Raw genomic sequence first — 20,886 nt, 5'->3', positions numbered from 1 at the left:
TCAAAGTGATGCTGACAGTCATGTAGTAAGAGTTGCTACGAACCTCAAAATAATGCGACAGTGATGTCAGAAGAATTGCAAAAGATCTCAAAATGATGCGACAGTGATTTAGTAAGAATTGCTAATGAACTCAAAATGATGCTAACAGTAATGGAGTGAACGTTTCGAATAACCTCAAAGTGATGCTAACGGTCATGTAGTAAGAGTTGCTACAAACCTCAAAATAATGCTACAGTAATGTAGTAAAAGTTGCTACGAACCTCAAAATATTGCGACAGTGATGTCGGAAGAATTTCTAATGAACTCAAAATGATGCTAACAGTAATGTAGTGATAGTTGCTAATAAACTCATTGATGCTGACAGTAATGTAGTAAGTGTTTCGAAAAACCTCAAAGTGATACTGACAGTCATGTATTAAGAGTTGCTTCTGACCTCAAAATGATGCAAACAGTAAAGTAGTAAGAGTCCTTCGAACCTCAAAATAATGCGACAGTGATGTCGTAAGAATTTCTAATGAACACAAGATGATGCTAACAATAATGTAGTGATGGTTGCTAATGAACTCAGTGATGCTTACAGTAATGTAGTAGGAGTTTCGAACAACCGCAAAGTGATGCTGACAGTCATGTAGTAAGTGTTTCGAACAACTTCAAAGTGATGCTGACAGTCATGTAGTAAGAGTTGCTCATGAACTCAAAATAATGCGACAGTGATGTCGTAAGAATTGCTAATAAACTCAAAATGATGCTAACAGTAATGTCGTGATAGTTGCGAATAAACTCAAAGTGATGCTGACAGTAATGTAGTAAGAGTTGCTACGAACCTTTAAATAATGCAACAATAATGTAGTAAGAGTTGCTACGAACCTCAAAATACTGCGACAGTGATGTCGGAAGAATTGCTAATGATCTCAAAATGATGCGACAGTGATTTCGTAAGAATTGCTAATGAACTCAAAATGATGCTAAGATTAATGGAGTGAAAGTTTCGAATAACCTCAAAGTGATGCTGACAGTCATGTAGTAAGAGTTGCTACGAACCTCAAAATATTGCGACAGTGATGTCGGAAGAATTGCTAATGAACTCAAAATGATGCTAACAGTAATGTAGTGATAGTTGCTAAAAACTCAAGTGATGCTTACAGTAATGTAGTGTTTCTAACAACCTCAAAGTGATGCTAACGGTCATGTAGTAAGAGTTGCTACAAACCTCAAAATAATGCTACAGTAATGTAGTAAAAGTTGCTACGAACCTCAAAATATTGCGACAGTGATGTCTGAAGAATTTCTAATGAACTCAAAATGATGCTAACAGTAATGTAGTGATAGTTGCTAATAAACTCAGTGATGCTGACAGTAATGTAGTAAGAGTTGCTTCTAACCTCAAAATGATGCAAACAGTAAAGTAGTAAGAGTTTCTTCGAACCTCAAAATAATGCGACAGTGATGTCGTAAGAATTGCTAATAAACTCAAAATGATGCTAACAGTAATGTCGTGATAGTTGCTAATAAACTCAAAGTGATGCTGACAGTAATGTAGTAAGAGTTGCTACGAACCTTTAAATAATGCAACAATAATGTAGTAAGAGTTGCTACGAACCTCAAAATATTGCGACAGTGATGTCGGAAGAATTGCTATTGAACTCAAAATGATGCTGAGAGTAACGTAGTGATAGTTGCTAATCAACTCAGTGATGCTGACAGTCATGTAGTAAGTGTTTTGAACAACCTCAAAGTGATGCTGACAGTCATGTTGTAAGTGTTTTGAACAACCTCAAAGTGATGCTGACAGTCATGAACTAAGAGTTGCTCCGAACCTTAAAATAATGCAACAATAATGTAGTAAGAGTTGCTACGAACCTCAAAATATTGCGACAGTGATGTCGGAAGAATTGCTAATGATCTCAAAATGATGCGACAGTGATGTCGTAAGAATTGCTAATGAACTCAAAATGATGCTAAAAGTAATGTAGTGATAGTTGCTATTAACTCAGTGATGCTTAAATTAATGTAGTAAGTGTTTCCAAAAACCTCAAAGTGATGCTGACAGTCATGTAGTAAGAGTTTCAAACAACCTCAAAGTGATGCGACAGTGATGTAGTAAGAATTGCTAATGAACTCAAAATGATGCTAAAAGTAATGGAGTGAAACTTTGAATAACCTCAAAGTGATGCTGACAGTCATTTAGTAAGAGTTGCTAATGAACTCAATTTAATGCTACAGTGATGTTGTGAGAATTGCTAAACAACGCAAAATGATGCTAATAGTAATTTAGTGATAGTTGCTAATAAACTCAAAGTGATGCTGACAGTAATGTAGTAAGAGTTGCTACAAACCTTAAAATAATGCAACAATAATGTAGTAAGAGTTGCTACGAACCTCAAAATATTGCGACAGTGATGTCGGAAGAATTGCTAATGAACTCAAAATGATGCGACAGTGATGTAGTAAGAATTGCTAATGAACTCAAAATGATGCTAACAATAATGGAGTGAAACTTTGAATAACCTCAAAGTGATGCTGACAGTCATGTACTAAGAGTTGCTACGAACCTCAAAATAATGTGACAGTAATGTAGTAAAAGTTGCTACGAACCTCAAAATATTGCGACAGTGATGTCGGAAGAATTCATAATGAACTCAAAATGATGCTAACAGTAATGTAGTGATAGTTGCTAATCAACTCAGTGATGCTTACAGTAATGTAGTAAGTGTTTCGAATAACCTCAAAGTGATGCTGACAGTCATGTACAAAGAGTTGCTACGAACCTCAAAATAATGCGACAGTAATGTAGTAAAAGATGCTACGAACCTCAAAATATTGCGACAGTGATGTCGGAAGAATTGCTAATGAACTTAAAATGATGCTAACAGTAATGTAGTGATAGTTGCTTATCAACTCAGTGAGGCTTAAAGTAATGTAGTCAGTGTTTCGAATAACCTCAAAGTGATGCTGACAGTCATGTAGTAAGAGTTGCTACGAACCTCAAAATAATGCGACAGTGATGTCAGAAGAATTGCAAAAGATCTCAAAATGATGCGACAGTGATTTAGTAAGAATTGCTAATGAACTCAAAATGATGCTAACAGTAATGGAGTGAACGTTTCGAATAACCTCAAAGTGATGCTAACGGTCATGTAGTAAGAGTTGCTACAAACCTCAAAATAATGCTACAGTAATGTAGTAAAAGTTGCTACGAACCTCAAAATATTGCGACAGTGATGTCGGAAGAATTTCTAATGAACTCAAAATGATGCTAACAGTAATGTAGTGATAGTTGCTAATAAACTCATTGATGCTGACAGTAATGTAGTAAGTGTTTCGAAAAACCTCAAAGTGATACTGACATTCATGTATTAAGAGTTGCTTCTGACCTCAAAATGATGCAAACAGTAAAGTAGTAAGAGTCCTTCGAACCTCAAAATAATGCGACAGTGATGTCGTAAGAATTTCTAATGAACACAAGATGATGCTAACAATAATGTAGTGATGGTTGCTAATGAACTCAGTGATGCTTACAGTAATGTAGTAGGAGTTTCGAACAACCGCAAAGTGATGCTGACAGTCATGTAGTAAGTGTTTCGAACAACTTCAAAGTGATGCTGACAGTCATGTAGTAAGAGTTGCTCATGAACTCAAAATAATGCGACAGTGATGTCGTAAGAATTGCTAATAAACTCAAAATGATGCTAACAGTAATGTCGTGATAGTTGCGAATAAACTCAAAGTGATGCTGACAGTAATGTAGTAAGAGTTGCTACGAACCTTTAAATAATGCAACAATAATGTAGTAAGAGTTGCTACGAACCTCAAAATACTGCGACAGTGATGTCGGAAGAATTGCTAATGATCTCAAAATGATGCGACAGTGATTTCGTAAGAATTGCTAATGAACTCAAAATGATGCTAAGATTAATGGAGTGAAAGTTTCGAATAACCTCAAAGTGATGCTGACAGTCATGTAGTAAGAGTTGCTACGAACCTCAAAATAATGCTACAGTGATGTAGTAAGAATTGCTAATGATCTCAAAATAATGCTACAGTGATGTAGTAAGAATTGCTATTGAACTCAAAATGATGCTAACTGTAACGTAGTGATAGTTGCTAATCAACTCTGTGATGCTGACAGTAATGTAGTAAGAGTTGCTACAAACCTTAAAATAATGCAACAATAATGTAGTAAGAGTTGCTACGAACCTCAAAATATTGCGACAGTGATGTCGGAAGAATTGCTAATGAACTCAAAGTGATGCTAACAGTAATGTAGTGATAGTTGCTAAGAAACTCAGTGATGCTTACAGTAATGTAGTAAGAGTTTCGAACAACCTCAAAGTGATGCTGACAGTCATTTAGTAAGAGTTGCTAATGAACTCAATTTAATGCTACAGTGATGTCGTGAGAATTGCTCATAAACTCAAAATGATGCTCACAGTAATGTAGTGATAGTTGCTAATAAACTCAAAGTGATGCTGACAGTAATGTAGTAAGAGTTGCTACAAACCTTAAAAAAATGCAACAATAATGTAGTAAGAGTTGCTATGAACCTCAAAATATTGCGACAGTGATGTCGGAAGAATTGCTAATGATCTCAAAATGATGCGACAGTGATGTAGTAAGAATTGCTAATGAACTCAAAATGATGCGACAGTGATGTAGTAAGAATTGCTAATGAACTCAAAATGATGGGACAGTGATGTCGTAAGAATTGCTAATGAACTCAAAATGATGCTAAAAGTAATGTAGTGATAGTTGCTATTAACTCAGTGATGCTTAAATTAATGTAGTAAGTGTTTCCAACAACCTCAAAGTGATGCTGACAGTCATGTAGTCAGAGTTTCAAACAACCTCAAAGTGATGCGACAGTGATGTAGTAAGAATTGCTAATGAACTCAAAATGACGCTAAAAGTAATGGAGTGAAACTTTGAATAACCTCAAAGTGATGCTGACAGTCATTTAGTAAGAGTTGCTAATGAACTCAATTTAATGCTACAGTGATGTTGTGAGAATTGCTCAACAACGCAAAATGATGCTAACAGTAATGTATGATAGTTGCGAATAAACTCAAAGTGATGCTGACAGTAATGCAGTAAGAGTTGCTACAAACCTTAAAATAATGCAACAATAATGTAGTAAGAGTTGCTACGAACCTCAAAATATTGCGACAGTGATGTCGGAAGAATTGCTAATGAACTCAAAATGATGCTAACACTAATGGAGTGAAACTTTGAACAACCTCAACGTGATGCTGAAAGTCATGTACTAAGAGTTGCTACGAACCTTAAAATAATGCAAAAATAATGTAGTCAGAGTTGCTACGAACCTCAAAATATTGCGACAGTGATGTCGGAAGAATTGCTAATGATCTCAAAATGATGCGACAGTGATGTAGTAAGAATTGCTAATGAACTCAAAATGATGCTAACAATAATGGAGTGAAACTTTGAATAACCTCAAAATGATGCTGACAGTCATGTACTAAGAGTTGCTACGAACCTCAAAATAATGTGACAGTAACGTAGTAAAAGTTGCTACGAACCTCAAAATATTGCGACAGTGATGTCGGAAGAATTCATAATGAACTCAAAATGATGCTAACAGTAATGTAGTGATAGTTGCTAATCAACTCAGTGATGCTTACAGTAATGTAGTAAGTGTTTCGAATAACCTCAAAGTGATGCTGACAGTCATGTATTAAGAGTTGCTACGAACCTCAAAATAATGCGACAGTGATGTCAGAAGAATTGCAAAAGATCTCAAAATGATGCGACAGTGATTTAGTAAGAATTGCTAATGAACTCAAAATGATGCTAACAGTAATGGAGTGAACGTTTCGAATAACCTCAAAGTGATGCTGACAGTCATGTACTAAGAGTTGCTACGAACCTAAAAATAATGCGACAGTGATGTCGGAAGAATTGCTAATGATCTCAAAATGATGCGCAGTGATGTAGTAAGAAATGCTAATGAACTCAAAATGAAGCTAATAGTAATGGAGTGAAAGTTTCGAATTACCTCAAAGTGATGCTAACGGTCATGTAGTAAGAGTTGCTTCAAACCTCAAAATAATGCTACAGTAATGTAGTAAAAGTTGCTACGAACCTCAAAATATTGCGACAGTGATGTCGGAAGAATTTCTGTAGTGATAGTTGCTAATAAACTCAGTGATGCTGACAGTCATGTATTAAGAGTTGCTTCTAACCTCAAAATGATGCAAAAAGTACAGTAGTAAGAGTTGCTTCAAACCTCAAAATAATGCGACAGTGATGTCGTAAGAATTGCTAATGAACAAAAGATGATGCTAACAATAATGTAGTGATAGTTGCTAATGAACTCAGTGATGCTTACAATAATGTAGTAGGAGTTTCGAACAACCTCAAAGTGATGCTGACAGTCATGTAGTAAGTGTTTCGAAGAACTTCAAAGTGATGCTGACAGTCATGTAGTCAGAGTTGCTAATGAACTCAATTTAATGCTACAGTGATGTCGGAAGAATTGCTAATGATCTCAAAATGATGCTAACAGTAATGGAGTGAAAGTTTCAAATAACCTCAAAGTGATGCTGACAGTCATGTAGTAAGAGTTGCTCCGACCCTCAAAATAATGCGACAGTGATGTCGGAAGAATTGCTAATGATGTCAAAATGATGTGACAGTGATGTCAGAAGAATTGCTAATGAACTCAAAATGATGCTAAGAGTAATGGAGTGAATGTTTCAAATAACCTCAAAGTGATGCTGACAGTCATGTCGTAAGAGTTGCTACGAACCTCAAAATAATGCGACAGTAATGTAGTAAAAGTTGCAACAAACCTCAAAATATTGCGACAGTGATGTCGGAAGAATTGCAAATGATCTCAAAATGATGCCACAGTGATGTAGTAAGAATTGCTACTGAACTCAAAATGATGCTAACAGTAATGGAGTGAATGTTTCAAATAACCTCAAAGTGATGTTCACAGTCAAGTAGTAAGAGTTGCTACGAACCTCAAAATATTGCGACAGTGATGTCGGAAGAATTGCTAATGAACTCAAGATGATGCTAACAGTAATGTAGTGATAGTTGCTAATAAACTCAAATTGTTGCTGACAATAATGTAGTAAGAGTTGCTACGAACCTTAAAATAATGCAACAATAATGTAGTAAGAGTTTCTACGAACCTCAAAATAATGTGACAGTGATGTCAGAAGAATTGCTAATGATCTCAAAATGATGCGACAGTGACTTAGTAAGAATTGCTAATGAACTCAAAATGATGCTAACAGTAATGGAGTGAAACTTTCGAATAACCTCAACGTGATGCTTACAGTCATGTAGTAAGTGTTGCTACGACCCTCAAAATAATGCGACAGTAATGTAGTAAGAGTTGCTACGAACCTCAAAATAATGCGACAGTGATGTCGGAAGAATTGCTAAAGATCTCAAAATGATGCGACAGTGATGTCAGAAGAATTGGTAATGATCTCAAAATGATGCTAACAGTAATGGAGTGAACGTTTCGAATAACCTCAAAGTGATGCTGACAGTCATGTACTAAGAGTTGCTACGAATCTCAAAAAAAATGCGACAGTAATGTAGTAAAAGTTGCTACGAACCTCAAAATATTGCGACAGTGATGTCGGAAGAATTGCTAATGAACTCAAGATGATGCTAACAGTAATGTAGTGATAGTTGCTAATAAACTCAAATTGATGCTGACAATAATGTAGTAAGAGTTGCTACGAACCTTAAAATAATGCAACAATAATGTAGTAAGAGTTTCTACGAACCTCAAAATATTGCGACAGTGATGTCGGAAGAATTGCTAATGAACTCAAAATGATGCGACAGTGATGTAGGAAGAATTGCTAATGAACTCAAAATGATGCTAACAGTAATGGAGTCAAACTTTCGAATAACCTCAAAGTGATGCTGACAGTCATGTAGTAAGAGTTGCTATGAACCTCAAAATAATGCGACAGTAATGTCGTAAAAGTTGCTACGAACCTCAAAATATTGCGACAGTGATGTCGAAAGAATTGCTAATGAACTCAAAATGATGCTAACAGTAATGTAGTGATAGTTGCTAATCAACTCAGTGATGCTAACAGTAAAGTAGTAAGTGTTTCGAATAACCTCAAAGTGATGCTGACAGTCATGTAATAAGAGTTGCTACGAACCTCAAAATAATGCGACAGTAATGTAGTAAAAGTTGCTACGAACCTCAAAATATTGCGACAGTAATGTAGTAAAAGTTGCTACGAACCTCAAAATATTGCGACAGTGATGTCGGAAGAATTGGTAATGAACTCAAGATGATGCTAACAGTAATGAAGTGATAGTTGCTAATCAACTCAGTGATGCTTACAGTAATGTAGTAAGTGTTTCGAATAACCTTAAAGTGATTCTGACAGTCATGTAGTAAGAGTTGCTACGGACCTCAAAATAATGTGACAGTGATGTCAGAAGAATTGCTAATGATCTCAAAGTGATGCGACAGTGATTTAGTAAGAATTGCTAATGAACTCAAAATGATGCTAACAGTAATGGAGTGAAACTTTCGAATAACCTCAACGTGATGCTTACAGTCATGTAGTAAGTGTTGCTACGACCCTCAAAATAATGCGACAGTAATGTAGTAAAAGTTCCTACGAACCTCAAAATATTGCGACAGTGATGTCGGAAGAATTGCTAATGAACTCAAGATGATGCTAACAGTAATGTAGTGATAGTTGCTAATCAACTCAGTGATGCTTACAGTAATGTAGTAGGTGTTTCGAATAACCTCAAAGTGATGGTGACAGTCATTAGGAAGAGTTGCTACGAACCTCAAAATAATGCGACAGTGATGTCGGAAGAATTGCAAAAGATCTCAAAATGATGCGACAGTGATGTCGCAAGAATTGCTAAAAAACTCAAAATGATGCTAACAGTAATGTAGTGAAAGTTGCGAATAACCTAAAAATGAGGCTGACAGTAATGTATTAAGAGTTGCTAATCACCTCAAAATGATGCGACAGTGATGTCGGAAGAATTGCTAATGAACTCAAAATTATGCTAACAGTAATGTAGTGAAAGTTTCAATAACCTCAAAGTGATGCTGACATTCATGTGGTTAGAGTTGCAAGTAACCTAAAAATGATGCTGACAGTAATGTAGTAAGAGTTGCTAATAACCTAAAAATGATGCTAACAGTGATGTCGGAAGAATTGCTCATGAACTCAAAACGATGCTTACAGTAATGGAGTGAAAGTTTCAAATAACCTCAAAGTGATGATCACAGTCAAGTAGTAAGAGTTGCTACGAACCCCAAAATAATGCGACAGTGATGTCGGAAGAATTGCTAATGATCCCAAAATGATGCGACAGTGATGTAATAAGAATTGCTAATGATCTCAAAATGATGCTAACAGTAATGGAGTGAAACTTTCGAATAACCTCAAAGTGATGCTGACAGTCATGTCGTAAGTGTTGCTACAAACCTCAAAATAATGCGACAGTAATGTAGTAAATGTTGCTCCGAACCTCAAAATATGGCGACAGTGATTTAGTAAGAATTGCTAATGAACTCAAAATGATTCTAACAGTAATGGAGTGATAGTTGCGAATCAACTCAGTGATGCTTACAGTAATGTAGTAAGTGTTTCGAATAACCTCAAAGTGATGCTGACAGTCATGTACTAAGAGTTGCTACGAACCTCAAAATAATGCGACAGTAATGTAGTAAAAGTTGCTACAAACCTCAAAATATTGCGACAGTGATGTCGGAAGAATTGCTAATGAACTAAAGATGATGCTAACAGTAATGGAGTGAAACTTTCGAATAACCTCAAAGTGATGCTGACAGTCATGTAGTAAGTGTTGCTACGAACCTCAAAATCATGCGACAGTAATGTATTAAATGTTGCTACGAACCTCAAAATATTGCGAGTGATGTCGGAAGAATTGCTCATGAACTCAAGATGATGCTAACAGTAATGTAGTGATAGTTGCTAAGAAACTCAGTGATGCTTACAGTAATGTAGTAAGAGTTTCGAACAACCTCAAAGTGATGCTGACAGTCATTTAGTAAGAGTTGCTAGTGAACTCAATTTAATGCTACAGTGATGTCGTGAGAATTGCTCAACAACTCAAAATGATGCTAACAGTAATGTAGTGATAGTTGCTCAGAAACTCAGTGATGCTGACAGCAATGTAGTAAGAGTTGCTACGAACCTTAAAATAATGCAACAATAATTAGTAAGAGTTGCTACGAACCTCAAAATAATGTGACAGTGATATCAGAAGAATTGCTAATGATCTCAAAATGATGCTAACAGTAATGGAGTGAAACTTTCGAATAACCTCAAAGTGATGCTGACAGTCATGTCCTAAGTGTTGCTACAAACCTCAAAATAATGCGAAAGTAATGTAGTAAAAGTTGCTACGAACCTCAAAATATTGCGACAGTGATGTCGGAAGAATTGCTCATGAACTCAAGATGATGCTAACAGTAATGTAGTGATAGTTGCTAAGAAACTCAAAGTGATGCTGACAGTAATGTAGAAAGAGTTGCTACGAACCTTAAAATAATGCAACAATAATGTAGTAAGAGTTGCTACGAACCTTTAAATATTGCGACATTGATGTCGGAAGAATTGCTCATGAACTCAAGATGATGCGAACAGTAATGGAGTGAAACTTTCGAATAATCTCAAAGTGATGCTGACAGTCATGTAGTAAGAGTTGCTACGAACCTTAAAATAATGCGACAGTAATGTAGTAAAAGTTGCTACGAACCTCAAAATATTGCGACAGTGATGTCGGAAGAATTGCTAATGAACTCAAAATGATGCTAACAGTAATGTAGTGATAGTTGCTCATAAACTTAGTGATGCTTACAGTAATGTAGTAAGTGTTTCGAACAACCTCAAAGTGATGCTGACAGTCCTGTAGTAAGAGTTGCTACGAACCTCAAAATAATGTGACAGTGATGTCAGAAGAATTGCTAATGATCTGTAAATGATGCGACAGTGATGTAGTAAGAATTGCTAATGAACTCAAAATGATGCTAACAGTAATGGAGTGAAACTTTCGAATAACCTCAAAGTGATGCTGACAGTCATGTAGTTCGAGTTGCAACGAACCTCAAAATATTGCGACAGTGATGTCGGAAGAATTGCGAATGAACTCAAAATGATGCTAACAGTAATGTAGTGATAGTTGCTAATCAAGTCAGTGATGCTTACAGTAATTTAGTAAGTGTTCCGAATAACCTCAAAGTGATGCTGACAGTCATGTAGTAAGAGTTGCTACAAACCTTAAAATAACGCGACAGTAATGTAGTAAAAGTTGCTACGAACCTCAAAATATTGCGACAGTGATGTCGGAAGAATTGCTAATGAACTCAAAATGATGCTAACAGTAATGTAGTGATAGTTGCGAATAAACTTTGTGATGCTTACAGTAATGTAGTAAGTGTTTCGAACAACCTCAAAGTGATGATGGCAGTCATGTAGTAAGAGTTGCTACGAACCTCAAAATAATGTGACAGTGATGTCAGAAGAATTGCTAATGATCTGTAAATGATGCGACAGTGATGTAGTAAGCATTGCTAATGAACTCAAAATGATGCTAACAGTAATGGAGTGAACGTTTCGAATAACCTCAAAGTGATGCTGACAGTCATGTAGTAAGAGTTGCTACGAACCTCAAAATAATGCGACAGTAATGCAGTAAAAGATGCTAGGAACCTCAAAATATTGCGACAGTGATGTCGGAAGAATTGATAATGAACTGTAAATGATGCGACAGTGATGTAGTAAGAATTGCTAATGAACTCAAAATGATGCTAACAGTAATGGAGTGAAACTTTCGAATAACCTCAAAGTGATGCTGACAGTCATGTAGTAAGAGTTGCTACGAACCTCAAAATATTGCGACAGTGATGTCGGAAGAATTGCTAATGAACTCAAAATGATGCTAACAGTAATGTAGTGATAGTTGCTAAGAAACTCAGTCATGCTAACAGTAATGTAGTGATAGTTGCGAATCAACTCAGTGATGCTTACAGTATTGTAGTAAGTGTTTCGAATAACCTCAAAGTGATGCTGACAGTAATGTAGTAAGAGTTGCTACGAACCTTAAAATAATACGACAGTAATGTAGTAAAAGTTGCTACGAACCTCAAAATATTGCGACAGTGATGTCGGAAGAATTGCTAATGAACTCAAAATGATGCTAACAGTAATGTAGTGATAGTTGCTAATCAACTCAGTGATGCTTACAGTAATGTAGTAAGTGTTTCGAATAACCTCAAAGTGATGCTGACAGTCATGTAGTAAGAGTTGCTACGAACCTTAAAATAATGCGACAGTAATGCAGTAAAAGTTGCTACGAACCTCAAAATATTGCGACAGTGATGTCGGAAGAATTGCTAATGAACTCAAAATGATGCTAACAGTAATGTAGTGATAGTTGCTAATAAACTTAGTGATGCTTACAGTAATGTAGTAAGTGTTTCGAACAACCTCAAAGTGATGCTGACAGTCATGTAGTAAGAGTTGCTACGAACCTCAAAATATTGCGACAGTGATGTCGGAAGAATTGCTAATGAACTCAAAATGATGCTAACAGTAATGTAGTGATAGTTGCGAATCAACTCAGTGATGCTTACAGTATTGTAGTAAGTGTTTCGAATAACCTCAAAGTGATGCTGACAGTAATGTAGTAAGAGTTGCTACGAACCTTAAAATAATGCTACAGTAATGTAGTAAAAGTTGCTACGAACCTCAAAATATTGCGACAGTGATGTCGGAAGAATTGCTAATGAACTCAAAATGATGCTAACAGTAATGTAGTGATAGTTGCTAATAAACTCAGTGATGCTTAAAGTAATGTAGTAAGTGTTTCGAACAACCTCAAAGTGATGCTGACAGTCATGTAGTAAGAGTTGCTACGAACCTCAAAATAATGCGACAGTGATGTCAGAAGAATTGCTAAAGATCTCAAAATGATGCGACAGTGATGTCAGAGGAATTGGTAATGATCTCAAAAAGATGCTAACAGTAATGGAGTGAACGTTTCGAATAACCTCAAAGTGATGCTGACAGTCATGTACTAAGAGTTGCTACGAACCTCAAAATAATGCGACAGTAATGCAGTAAAAGATGCTAGGAACCTCAAAATATTGCGACAGTGATGTCGGAAGAATTGATAATGAACTGTAAATGATGCGACAGTGATGTAGTAAGAATTGCTAATGAACTCAAAATGATGATAACAGTAATGGAGTGAAACTTTCGAATAACCTCAAAGTGATGCTGACAGTCATGTAGTAAGAGTTGCTACGAACCTCAAAATATTGCGACAGTGATGTCGGAAGAATTGCTCATGAACTCAAGATGATGCTAACAGTAATGGAGTGAAACTTTCGAATAATCTCAAAGTGATGCTGACAGTCATGTATTAAGAGTTGCTACGAACCTCAAAATATTGCGACAGTGATGTCGGAAGAATTGCTAATGAACTCAAAATGATGCTAACAGTAATGTAGTGATAGTTGCGAATCAACTCAGTGATGCTTACAGTATTGTAGTAAGTGTTTCGAATAACCTCAAAGTGATGCTGACAGTAATGTACTAAGAGTTGCTACGAACCTTAAAATAATGCTACAGTAATGTAGTAAAAGTTGCTACGAACCTCAAAATATTGCGACAGTGATGTCGGAAGAATTGCTAATGAACTCAAAATGATGCTAACAGTAATGTAGTGATAGTTGCTAATAAACTCAGTGATGCTTACAGTAATGTAGTAAGTGTTTCGAACAACCTCAAAGTGATGCTGACAGTCATGTAGTAAGAGTTGCTACGAACCTCAAAATAATGCGACAGTGATGTCAGAAGAATTGCTAAAGATCTCAAAATGATGCGACAGTGATGTCAGAGGAATTGGTAATGATCTCAAAAAGATGCTAACAGTAATGGAGTGAACGTTTCGAATAACCTCAAAGTGATGCTGACAGTCATGTACTAAGAGTTGCTACGAACCTCAAAATAATGCGACAGTAATGCAGTAAAAGATGCTAGGAACCTCAAAATATTGCGACAGTGATGTCCGAAGAATTGATAATGAACTGTAAATGATGTGACAGTGATGTAGTAAGAATTGCTAATGAACTCAAGATGATGCTAACAGTAATGGAGTGAAACTTTCGAATAATCTCAAAGTGATGCTGACAGTCATGTAGTAAGAGTTGCTACGAACCTTAAAATAATGCGACAGTAATGTAGTAAAAGTTGCTACGAACCTCAAAATATTGCGACAGTGATGTCCGAAGAATTGCTAATGAACTCAAAATGATGCTAACAGTAATGTAGTGATAGTTGCGAATAAACTTAGTGATGCTTACAGTAATGTAGTAAGTGTTTCGAACAACCTCAAAGTGATGATGACAGTCATGTAGTAAGAGTTGCTACGAACCTCAAAATAATGTGACAGTGATGTCAGAAGAATTGCTAATGATCTGTAAATGATGCGACAGTGATGTAGTAAGAATTGCTAATGAACTCAAAATGATGCTAACAGTTATGGAGTGAACGTTTCGAATAACCGCAAAGTGATGCTGACAGTCATGTACTAAGAGTTGCTACGAACCTCAAAATAATGCGACAGTAATGCAGTAAAAGATGCTAGGAACCTCAAAATATTGCGACAGTGATGTCGGAAGAATTGATAATGAACTGTAAATGATGCGACAGTGATGTAGTAAGAATTGCTAATGAACTCAAAATGATGCTAACAGTAATGGAGTGAAACTTTCGAATAACCTCAAAGTGATGCTGACAGTCATGTAGTAAGAGTTGCTACGAACCTCAAAATATTGCGACAGTGATGTCGGAAGAATTGCTAATGAACTCAAAATGATGCTAACAGTAATGTAGTGATAGTTGCGAATCAACTCAGTGATGCTTACAGTATTGTAGTAAGTGTTTCGAATAACCTCAAAGTGATGCTGACAGTAATGTAGTAAGAGTTGCTACGAACCTTAAAATAATGCGACAGTAATGTAGTAAATGTTGCTACGAACCTCAAAATATTGCGACAGTGATGTCGGAAGAATTGCTAATGAACTCAAAATGATGCTAACAGTAATGTAGTGATAGTTGCTAATCAACTCAGTGATGCTTACAGTAATGTAGTAAGTGTTTCGAATAACCTCAAAGTGATGCTGACAGTCACGTAGTAAGAGTTGCTACAAACCTCAAAATAATGCGACAGTAATGTAGTAAAAGTTGCTACGAACCTCAAAATATTGCGACAGTGATGTCGGAAAAATTGATAATGAACTGTAAATGATGCGACAGTGATGTAGTAAGAATTGCAAATGAACTCAAAATGATGCAAACAGTAATGGAGTGAAACTTTCGAATAACCTCAAAGTGATGCTGACAGTCATGTAGAAAGAGTTGCTACGAACCTTAAAATAATGCGACAGTAATGTAGTAAAAGTTGCTACGAACCTCAAAATATTGCGACAGTGATGTCGGAAGAATTGCTAATGAACTCAAAATGATGCTAACAGTAATGTAGTGATAGTTGCTAATAAACTCAGTGATGCTTACAGTAATGTAGTAAATGTTTCGAACAACCTCAAAGTGATGCTGACAGTCATGTAGTAAGAGTTGCTACGAACCTCAAAATAATGCGACAGTGATGTCAGAAGAATTGCTAAAGATCTCAAAATGATGCGACAGTGATGTCACAAGAATTGGTAATGATCTCAAAAAGATGTTAACAGTAATGTAGTGAACGTTTCGAATAACCTCAAAGTGATCCTGACAGTCATGTACTAAGAGTTGCTACGAACCTCAAAATAATGCGACAGTAATGCAGTAAAAGATGCTAGGAACCTCAAAATATTTCGACAGTGATGTCGGAAAAATTGATAATGAACTGTAAATGATGCGACAGTGATGTAGTAAGAATTGCAAATGAACTCAAAATGATGCAAACAGTAATGGAGTGAAACTTTCGAATAACCTCAAAGTGATGCTGACAGTCATGTAGTAAGAGTTGCTACGAACCACAAAATATTGCGACAGTGATGTCGGAAGAATTGCTCATGAACTCAAGATGATGCTAACAGTAATGGAGTGAAACTTTCGAATAATCTCAAAGTGATGCTGACAGTCATGTAGTAAGAGTTGCTACGAACCTCAAAATAATGCGACAGTAATGTAGTAAAAGTTGCTACGAACCTCAAAATATTGCGACAGTGATGTCGGAAGAATTGCTAATGAACTCAAAATGATGCTAACAGTAATGTAGTGATAGTTGCTAATAAACTCAGTGATGCTTACAGTAATGTAGTAAGTGTTTCGAACAACCTCAAAGTGATGCTGACAGTCATGTAGTAAGAGTTGCTACGAACCTCAAAATAATGCGACAGTGATGTCAGAAGAATTGCTAAAGATCTCAAAATGATGCGACAGTGATGTCACAAGAATTGGTAATGATCTCAAAAAGATGCTAACAGTAATGGAGTGAACGTTTCGAATAACCTCAAAGTGATGCTGACAGTCATGTACTAAGAGTTGCTACGAACCTCAAAATAATGCTACAGTAATGTAGTAAAAGTTGCTACGAACCTCAAAATATTGCGACAGTGATGTCTGAAGAATTGCTAATGAACTCAAAATGATGCTAACAGTAATGTAGTGATAGTTGCTAATAAACTCAGTGATGCTTACAGTAATGTAGTAAGTGTTTCGAACAACCTCAAAGTGATGCTGACAGTCATGTAGTAAGAGTTGCTACGAACCTCAAAATATTGCGACAGTGATGTCGGAAGAATTGCTAATGAACTCAAAATGATGCTAACAGTAATGTAGTGATAGTTGCGAATCAACTCAGTGATGCTTACAGTATTGTAGTAAGTGTTTCGAATAACCTCAAAGTGATGCTGACAGTAATGTAGTAAGAGTTGCTACGAACCTTAAAATAATGCTACAGTAATGTAGTAAAAGTTGCTACGAACCTCAAAATATTGCGACAGTGATGTCGGAAGAATTGCTAATGAACTCAAAATGATGCTAACAGTAATGTAGTGATAGTTGCTAATAAACTCAGTGATGCTTACAGTAATGTAGTAAGTGTTTCGAACAACCTCAAAGTGATGCTGACAGTCATGTAGTAAGAGTTGCTACGAACCTCAAAATAATGCGACAGTGATGTCAGAAGAATTGCTAAAGATCTCAAAATGATGCGACAGTGATGTCACAAGAATTGGTAATGATCTCAAAAAGATGCTAACAGTAATGGAGTGAACGTTTCGAATAACCTCAAAGTGATCCTGACAGTCATGTACTAAGAGTTGCTACGAACCTCAAAATAATGCGACAGTAATGCAGTAAAAGATGCTAGGAACCTCAAAATATTGCGACAGTGATGTCGGAAAAATTGATAATGAACTGTAAATGATGCGACAGTGATGTAGTAAGAATTGCAAATGAACTCAAAATGATGCAAACAGTAATGGAGTGAAACTTTCGAATAACCTCAAAGTGATGCTGACAGTCATGTAGAAAGAGTTGCTACGAACCTTAAAATAATGCGACAGTAATGTAGTAAAAGTTGCTACGAACCTCAAAATATTGCGACAGTGATGTCGGAAGAATTGCTAATGAACTCAAAATGATGCTAACAGTAATGTAGTGATAGTTGCTAATAAACTCAGTGATGCTTACAGTAATGTAGTAAATGTTTCGAACAACCTCAAAGTGATGCTGACAGTCATGTAGTAAGAGTTGCTACGAACCTCAAAATAATGCGACAGTGATGTCAGAAGAATTGCTAAAGATCTCAAAATGATGCGACAGTGATGTCACAAGAATTGGTAATGATCTCAAAAAGATGTTAACAGTAATGTAGTGAACGTTTCGAATAACCTCAAAGTGATCCTGACAGTCATGTACTAAGAGTTGCTACGAACCTCAAAATAATGCGACAGTAATGCAGTAAAAGATGCTAGGAACCTCAAAATATTTCGACAGTGATGTCGGAAAAATTGATAATGAACTGTAAATGATGCGACAGTGATGTAGTAAGAATTGCAAATGAACTCAAAATGATGCAAACAGTAATGGAGTGAAACTTTCGAATAACCTCAAAGTGATGCTGACAGTCATGTAGTGAGAGTTGCTACGAACCTCAAAATAATGCGACAGTAATGTAGTAGAAGTTGCTACGAACCTCAAAATATTGCGACAGTGATGTCGGAAGAATTGCTAATGAACTCAAAATGATGCTAACAGTAATGTAGTGATAGTTGCTAATCAAGTCAGTGATGCTTACAGTAATTTAGTAAGTGTTCCGAATAACCTCAAAGTGATGCTGACAGTCATGTAGTAAGAGTTGCTACGAACCTTAAAGTAATGCGACAGTAATGTAGTAAAAGTTGCTACGAACCTCAAAATATTGCGACAGTGATGTCGGAAGAATTGCTAATGAACTCAAAATGATGCTAACAGTAATGTAGTGATAGTTGCTAATAAACTTAGTGATGCTTACAGTAATGTAGTAAGTGTTTCGAACAACCTCAAAGTGATGCTGACAGTCATGTAGTAAGAGTTGCTAATGAACTCAAAATGATGCTAACAGTAATGGAGTGAAACTTTCGAATAACCTCAAAGTGATGCTGACAGTCATGTAGTAAGAGTTGCTACGAACCTCAAAATATTGCGACAGTGATGTCGGAAGAATTGCTAATGAACTCAAAATGATGCTAACAGTAATGTAGTGATAGTTGCCAATCAACTCAGTGATGCTTACAGTAATGTAGTAAGTGTTTTGACTAACCTCAAAGTGATGCTGACAGTCATGTAGTAAGAGTTACTACGAAACCTAAAAATAATGCGACAGTAATGTTGTAAAAGTTGCTACGAACCTCAAAATATTGCGACAGTTATGTCAGAAGAATTGCTAATGATCTGTAAATGATACGACAGTGATGTAGTAAGAATTGCTAATGAACTCAAAATGATGCTAACAGTAATGGAGTGAAACTTTCGAATAACCTCAAAGTGATGCTGACAGTCATGTAGTAAGAGTTGCTACGAACCTTAAAATAATGCGACAGTAATGTAGTAAAAGTTGCTACGAACCTCAAAATATTGCGACAGTGATGTCGGAAGAATTGCTAATGAACTCAAAATGATGCTAACAGTAATGTAGTGATAGTTGTTAATCAACTCAGTGATGCTTACAGTAATGTAGTAAGTGTTTCGAATAACCTCAAAGTGATGCTGACAGTCATGTAGTAAGAGTTGCTACGAACCTCAAAATAATGCGACAGTAATGTAGTAAAAGTTGCTACGAACCTAAAAATATTGCGACAGTGATGTCGGAAGAATTGCTAATGAACTCAAAATGATGCTAACGGTAATGTAGTGATAGTTGCTAATCAAGTCAGTGATGCTTACAGTAATTTAGTAAGTGTTCCGAATAACCTCAAAGTGATGCTGACAGTCATGTAGTAAGAGTTGCTACGAACCTTAAAATAATGCGACAGTAATGTAGTAAAAGTTGCTACGAACCTCAAAATATTGCGACAGTGATGTCGGAAGAATTGCTCATGAACTCAAAATGATGCTAACAGTAATGTAGTGATAGTTGCAAATAAACTTAGTGATGCTTACAGTAATGTAGTAAGTGTTTCGAACAACCTCAAAGTGATGCAGACAGTCATGTAGTAAGAGTTGCTACGAACCTCAAAATAATGTGACAGTGATGTCAGAAGAATTGCTAATGATCTGTAAATGATGCGACAGTGATGTAGTAAGAATTGCTAATGAACTCAAAATGATGCTAACAGTAATGGAGTGAAACTTTCGAATAACCTCAAAGTGATGCTGACAGTAATGTAGTAAGAGTTGGTACGAACCTCAAAATATTGCGACAGTGATGTCGGAAGAATTGCTAATGAACTCAAAATGATGCTAACAGTAATGTAGTGATAGTTGCTAATCAACTCAGTGATGCTTACAGTAATGTAGTAAGTGTTTCGAATAACCTCAAAGTGATGCTGACAGTCATGTAGTCAGAGTTGCTACGAACCTCAAAATAATGCGACAGTAATGTAGTAAAAGTTGCTACGAACCTCAAAATATTGCGACAGTGATGTCAGAAGAATTGCTAATGATCTGTAAATGATGCGACAGTGATGTAGTAAGAATTGCTAATGAACTCAAAATGATGCTAACAGTAATGGAGTGAAACTTTCGAATAACCTCAAAGTGATGCTGACAGTCATGTAGTAAGAGTTGCTACGAACCTCAAAATATTGCGACAGTGATGTCGGAAGAATTGCTAATGAACTCAAAATGATGCTAACAGTAATGTAGTGATAGTTGCGAATCAAGTCAGTGATGCTTACAGTATTGTAGTAAGTGTTTCGAATAACCTCAAAGTGATGCTGACAGTAATGTAGTGATAGTTGCTAATAAACTCAGTGATGCTTACAGTAATGTAGTAAGTGTTTCGAACAACCTCAAAGTGATGCTGACAGTCATGTAGTAAGAGTTGCTACGAACCTCAAAATAATGCGACAGTGATGTCAGAAGAATTGCTAAAGATCTCAAAATGATGCGACAGTGATGTCACAAGAATTGCTAATGATCTGTAAATGATGCGACAGTGATGTAGTAAGAATTGCTAATGAACTCAAAATGATGCTAACAGTAATGGAGTGAACGTTTCGAATAACCTCAAAGTGATGCTGACAGTCATGTACTAAGAGTTGCTACGAACCTCAAAATAATGCGACAGTAATGCAGTAAAAGATGCTAGGAACCTCAAAATATTGCGACAGTGATGTCGGAAGAATTGCTAATGAACTCAAAATGATGCTAACAGTAATGTAGTAAGTGTTTC

This window comes from Aulostomus chinensis, chromosome 1, assembly GCF_037954235.1.
Source record: "Aulostomus chinensis isolate RoL2024-O1b breed Wild chromosome 1, RoL_Achi_v1.0, whole genome shotgun sequence".
NCBI lineage: Eukaryota > Metazoa > Chordata > Actinopteri > Syngnathiformes > Aulostomidae > Aulostomus > Aulostomus chinensis.
This window is presented reverse-complemented; position numbering follows the sequence as displayed.